Source organism: Phoxinus phoxinus (genome assembly GCF_949152265.1).
Source record: "Phoxinus phoxinus genome assembly, chromosome: 2".
In the NCBI taxonomy this organism is placed as follows: Eukaryota; Metazoa; Chordata; class Actinopteri; order Cypriniformes; family Leuciscidae; genus Phoxinus; species Phoxinus phoxinus.
In genome coordinates, this window is record NC_136877.1 from 22,516,440 (window position 1) to 22,522,439 (window position 6,000).

At 35.8% G+C, this 6,000-nt stretch overlaps 1 protein-coding gene across 1 annotated transcript in view; it reads right to left on the reverse strand.

The window, feature by feature from the left end:
- Nucleotides 1-5,358, reverse strand: part of LOC306994352 (USP6 N-terminal-like protein) — a 35,623-nt gene extending 30,265 nt beyond the window's left edge. Inside the window, exon 1 of the mRNA XM_079604767.1 lies at nucleotides 5,079-5,358. The gene's annotated coding sequence lies outside the window, so the exon portion shown is untranslated. The remainder of the gene's footprint in view (nucleotides 1-5,078) is intronic.
- Nucleotides 5,359-6,000: the final 642 nt, after the last annotated feature.

A 6,000-nucleotide genomic window follows, 5' to 3' on the forward strand; every position in this document is an offset into this window, starting at 1 on the left:
CATTGAAATGAACTGAAAACGCTAGCTCTGCTAACGCCAGTGTGCACGTACCGTCCGAAACGCTAGCTACAACTTGCTTGCTACTATTGTGCCTGTAACGCGATGTCAAAGTATAGGCTACAGCTTTATAACCCATGCTGTTTAAAACATGTATTGCGATTCGTATAACATATCAACCATATCACATATTTTTATCGATTTTAAACTGGCTCGGAGTGAATCGTTACATTCCTACTGCTGTCACTTTAAGAGCTGCACGGATCCAATATATTGTTACACACATGCTTTCTTTCTAAACTGTTTACCCCACTTAAGACATAACTTACGTCAATACTCAATAAGATGAGCATTTTGACATCATTTTGTGTGTATTTGGCCATGTAAGCTGCGGAAGAGAACTGAAATCGGGATTACGCTTCCTGTGCGCATGAGTAGGACCTACTTTGCTTATTGCCCCTAACAACATTATGTATTTCACATGTCTACAGTCTATTCTAGGCTTTCTGTGTCGACCTAAAACTTAGAAACCCTACTGGAATAAACCAGATCCCAGATATACACAAAATACTAAGTAAAAAAAAAATTTGAATTATATAACATGAATAACACAGTCTCACCCCAAAACGTCACATACTGACGCGTCTTGACCATTCGGCAACATACGACGAAAAGGGTACCCTTTAACGTCCATATGTGACGATTCGGGAATGGTTGGGTTTAGGTATGCGGTAGGGTACCGCTAGAAGGCGCTGCTGGTGCGCTTATGTCTGCGTCTCATATGGACGTTAAAGGGTACCTTTTTCGTCGTATGTTGCCGAATGGTCAAGACGCGTCAGTATGTGACGTTTTGGGGTGAGACCGGGCTGACATGAACAACTCCCCATTAAGGTCTGAGGAAAAAATGTGTCTTTGATGGAAAAGCAAATCCTGGAGAGGAAAAACTAATAAGAATCTAGTATGCCAAAACAAAATATGTGGTAACACTTCAAGAGGTTGAAGGAAGGAAATGTGCAAAACCTACAGTCTAATAAACTGAAATTAAATTTTTTAAATATGTCTCATGTTTGATCCATGGCTAAGTGATTAATGCATGTGCTCTACGTAAATGCGGATCGGGTAGCGTTTCTCTAGTTCGAATGAGACATGAGAAAAATACAAATTTGACTTTCTTTACGTCAAGCGTTACAATAATCATTATTTAGTTTTTCTTCATTTCTGATGTCTCAATACATCATACTTTCATGAAATCATGCAACATACTCTACTCTGGACATCATTCATTCCAAAGCCGGTGCTGGATAAACAGCGAGCGTGCGTGCAACAGTAGCTGCGGTATGCTAAATTATTACAGTCTCTGGGGGTTGAATTATTTATTGTTATTAATTTCTTTCATTTCTTTTTTAGTTATTTAAAGATCAGATATTAAACCCTCCTAATGCATTAATGAACTGTATTGACTTTTTGCATCCCAGGGTCTATTTGGACCTGGTGGAACATACGTTTATAAAACAGTATTTATGAAACCAAATATTTTTTTTATAACAAAACACCACCAAAATATCAATATTACTCTGAAATGTTTTCAAACTAAATACATTTACAGGTGAAACTCGAAAAATTTGAATATTGTGCAAAAGTTCCTTTATTTCAGTAATTCAACATAAAAGGTGAAACTAATATTTTATATAGACTCATTACATGCAAAGCTAGATATTTCAAGCCTTTATTTATTATAATTTTGATGGTTATGGCTTACAGCTATGAAAACCTTTTCACAATATTCTAATTTTGAATTTGGGGTTGTCATAGCTTTAAGCCATAATCATCAAAATTCAAGGCAAATAAAGGCTTGAAATATCTCACTTTACACTTTTTACATTTATTTTTATTTATGTAGCCTACCTCTGCTTGGCCAAGATGGACCCCAATGCAGGGTTAAAATGTTAAATAAATGCATGATGTACTGAATGAGTACTTTGTTTAATAATTGTGAGGTCAATATTCAATATTGACCAAAATAATTGTGTTTATGATTTTTGCGAGCATGCCTAATATATCTTATGAGATATTTCTCCAAACTCCACAGTAGCTACAAAGTTTTTCTCAGTAGTCTCAAAAGTAAGAAGAAAACCCTGACAGTATTGATTAGTGATCTGTTTTTTCTTTTGTTTTGTTTTTTGCTTCACCTTGTACAGCGTCACCTTGTGTGAGATCAATATAGCACTAGTGATCACCTTGGTAAATGAAAAAGATATATAGTCATAGCCTAGCAGCCATTGCATTGAGCCATGTTGCTCATTCAGGTGATGCAAGTTTGTGTCTGGTCGTTTAAGACAGGAAGAAGGTTAATTTGAGATCCTTCTCCCTTGTCATTTTCTGTCCCACTTCTCTACTGTAGCTCACAATACAATAGGGAAAAGACCAAAAATAAAACTTAAAAGAAAGCTAATTTAGACAAACCTCAGTGATGAGAGATGTTTTTAATGTCACTGTAACAAGTAACCACTGAATGATACAACTGTACCCACATGGGGCTGGATAAAAAGCTTATTATGCAATAAAAAAAGAAAAAACAGATTAAATTATTGTTATTGAGCAGATTTATAAGAATAACTAATCCCTATGACAATGACATAAACAAAAAGCAGCAGAAGATAATGGTCTAGTCTCAGCGTCAGACGGCACACCCACAGACCTCCCACAATACATTCACTGACTGGCTAAATAATACATATTTCACTCAAAAATTACTGAAAATACCAATTCAAATCAGGAAACAAAGTAGTATTAAGTGTTCTGCCCATTTACATTCACATATGCGTAAATGCATGTAAATGAGTAATTGTGTTGAATAAAAGTCTTTTCTGTTTTCTGTCAATTCGTTTTTTGAGTTAAAAGTCTGGATATGCACACCTATCACTAAACAGTTTATTTGTCTGCCAGATGAGCAGTGTTTATGTTCAGTGGCTCAGCCATCCATAAACAGAGCCAAAGCAGTGTGTTAAACTGGTGTGCATGTCCGTCTGAGTGTCTTACAAATCCTGAGATGAACGCTCAACGCTTCAGTAACACTGGACACAGCTGAGTATAGAATTCTGAAATCTCTCCTCTGAACATCAGTGAAAAGGTGCATACCATATTTTGAAACAATTTTAGAAAATGAATTAAAAGATTATAAACAGCATGCACTAACACAGATTTACACAACACTCTTAAAAATAAATGTGCCAAATTGGGGTTTTCACAGTGATTCCAAGAAGAACCATTTTTGTTTCCCCAAAGAACCTTTCAGTCAACAGCTCTTAAAATAACCTTTTTTTTTCTTCTTACTGTGAAAAATATAGGCTATTTTTCCACTATAAGAACTTTTTGTGGAATGGAAATGTTCCATGGATGATAAATGTTCTTCATGGAACCATAGAAGCCCATAAAGTACCTTCATTTTTAAGAGTGAAGGTTGGAACTGAGACTGTGAGAACATAAATGTGAGATTTTTTTTTTAGTCATTTCTCTCTGACCTACAATTAAAAGTCTACAGACCCGTATGAAGGCTAAATAACTGTGAAATACAGCCAGAAGCCCACCCAAAAGCTTACACACAGATCTGTCATTGGCCTACTTCCATCTACTGAACATCTGTGTATGGAAATGCAAAAGCTGCACGATTTACCCCTAAATATGTGTGAGTGTTTGTGTGTGGGAAGAGAGAAAGAGAAACACTGACCATAATTACATGCACATCAATTTCTGATTAATGGTAAGACTATTTTAAAAGAAGAATAAGAAGCAGGTGAAGAAGAAGAAGATGATGATGATGTTTAGGCTACATGGTTCACAGCTACTGGAATATTCTTCTATGCATGTTATCAGCATTATCCAACTGAAATACTTGCATGTTATTGTTTTCTCTCTTGCTATTTACTATGCTGTATAGCCTATTTATAGATATTTTTATTTTTGTAAAGATATATTTATTTGTAATATACATTCAAATGTGAAATCAGTACATTCACTTTAATCAAAACAATTAACAAGATATTGGATTACTAATCAACTCCTTAATTCTCAATAAAAGTGTAGTGAATTGCAAAATGTAGTCATATTTTTCATGCTTGTAAAATGTTAGTTAACAATAGCTTATCATAGCTAATCATATCTTCACAGATCACACCAAACGTGTTTAATTTTCAACTAAATGAAACTTAGCTTCTTGCTGTCTGTATTAATATTCTTCAAAAACACAGTTATGGTGGATATTATAAAAACACATCATATTTTGATATGTGTAGCCTTCATTTGCAAATCCAACTATTCCAGTTTCAGCTTTCTGCATCTTGCAATTTATAGGACATGAATGCAAAATTAATGAGTTTATTAACTTGCCATTTAAATCACACAAATGCGAGAGCAAAATCTTTATTGGCCTATCTCAAGAACTCAAGAAACAGCAGTTTAATAATAAAGAATTAGGTATTCCAGTAAAGCAGAATAAAGGAACCCTGAATATAAGCACTAAATCTAAAATAATATAATAAAAAGTGCATCATGGTAATTGAAAAAGATGAAAGGGATTATTCGAAATGCAGACACAAAGGAATGCATCAAAGATGTGTCTAGATTAGAACATGGAGATTCCATAACCGAATCACCTGAACTGGGCCAGAATGACGGACGCATTTCAGAGGTGTGTGATGCAGAGAGAATGTTTGTAAACAGCTTCAGTTTAAATCCGCTGAAAGTGAATGGGTTCTCGCTGCTTTCTTCTGCATTTTCATTCACTGGTTCTTAGAATGACTACCATACGTGTATTTTGAAAACAGGCGACAAGATACAAATAACAGAGATGTTGATGCTACATAGTGGGTTTTTAAATCGTTCTCACTCCAGCTGCAAAATACATTCTAATGAGAATCACTTAAAATGACACTCCGTTGTGTCCTTGCAGTTTTTTCGGTGTAATGGATCTTGCATAATATCACTGTTATGCTATGCAACATCCAGTAACAGTATGGTGAACCAGATGCAATGATATCGAATACATAGGTAAATAAATTGCCGATAAAGGGAAAAATAATTACCGTTTATTGTGAAGACTCTTCATTCCTTCGTCGCTGAAAACATGGGAGGTAAAGCGAAGCGAATAGCTAAAATCCCGTGGCGAATACAATAGCTTCATCTAACAGCATTGAGAGCGGCGCAAAGCAGCAGCACGTCAGAGCGCACAGACTGTAGAAGCCTGTGCAGTTAGATCCTGGCTGGCAGATGGTCACGTGACCTGCCAGTAAACGCAGGGAAAGATTGTACCGTTGGCAGGTCAGATCACGTGACCTGCTGCCAATGACCGTTCATTAGGCATCCACTTAGCAAACGCAGATCTTCACCTTTGTGTTGGAGAATGTAATAGGCTACAAACTTTATACAAAATATTAAACATTTTGGTGTGGTGGTTTGTCTTGAGCCTTAATGCAGAAGTAGCCTAACCTATGTATAAACAGAGAATTTAAACTGGCCTTGGACTGAAAGATGTAAGAGGTGTAACATGAGGTAATGACATGTGGTCTGTGTACTGATTCGGTTTAGGTCAAACACGTGAATTAAGCACTTGTAAATGTTTAAAACTGAAATGCCATGTGAGTTTTTAAAGTGACACTTTCTCTTCCACATTCGGTTCAAATATAAAACAAAATAACCTTCCAAGGTATGGGATCGTGAATGGATGGAAGAACAGACAGTTTATTTTTAAAATAATTTCACACACAGTCCATATTCCAAATCGTTATCAACAAAGAGTGAAAAGAGAAACAATTGTGCCCTCTGTTGGTGATTAACTGACTGAAAAAAATCTATTGAAATAGCCTAAATGTAAACACGGTTATCAGACAAAAGGCGAGAGAAGGCCCTTCTTAGTGCATTCCTCGCAATATAGGTTTCTTTTGCCTTCCCTTAATTGCCAATAGATTTTGTTATCCCTTTATATATTCCGGATATAGCCTACTCTTG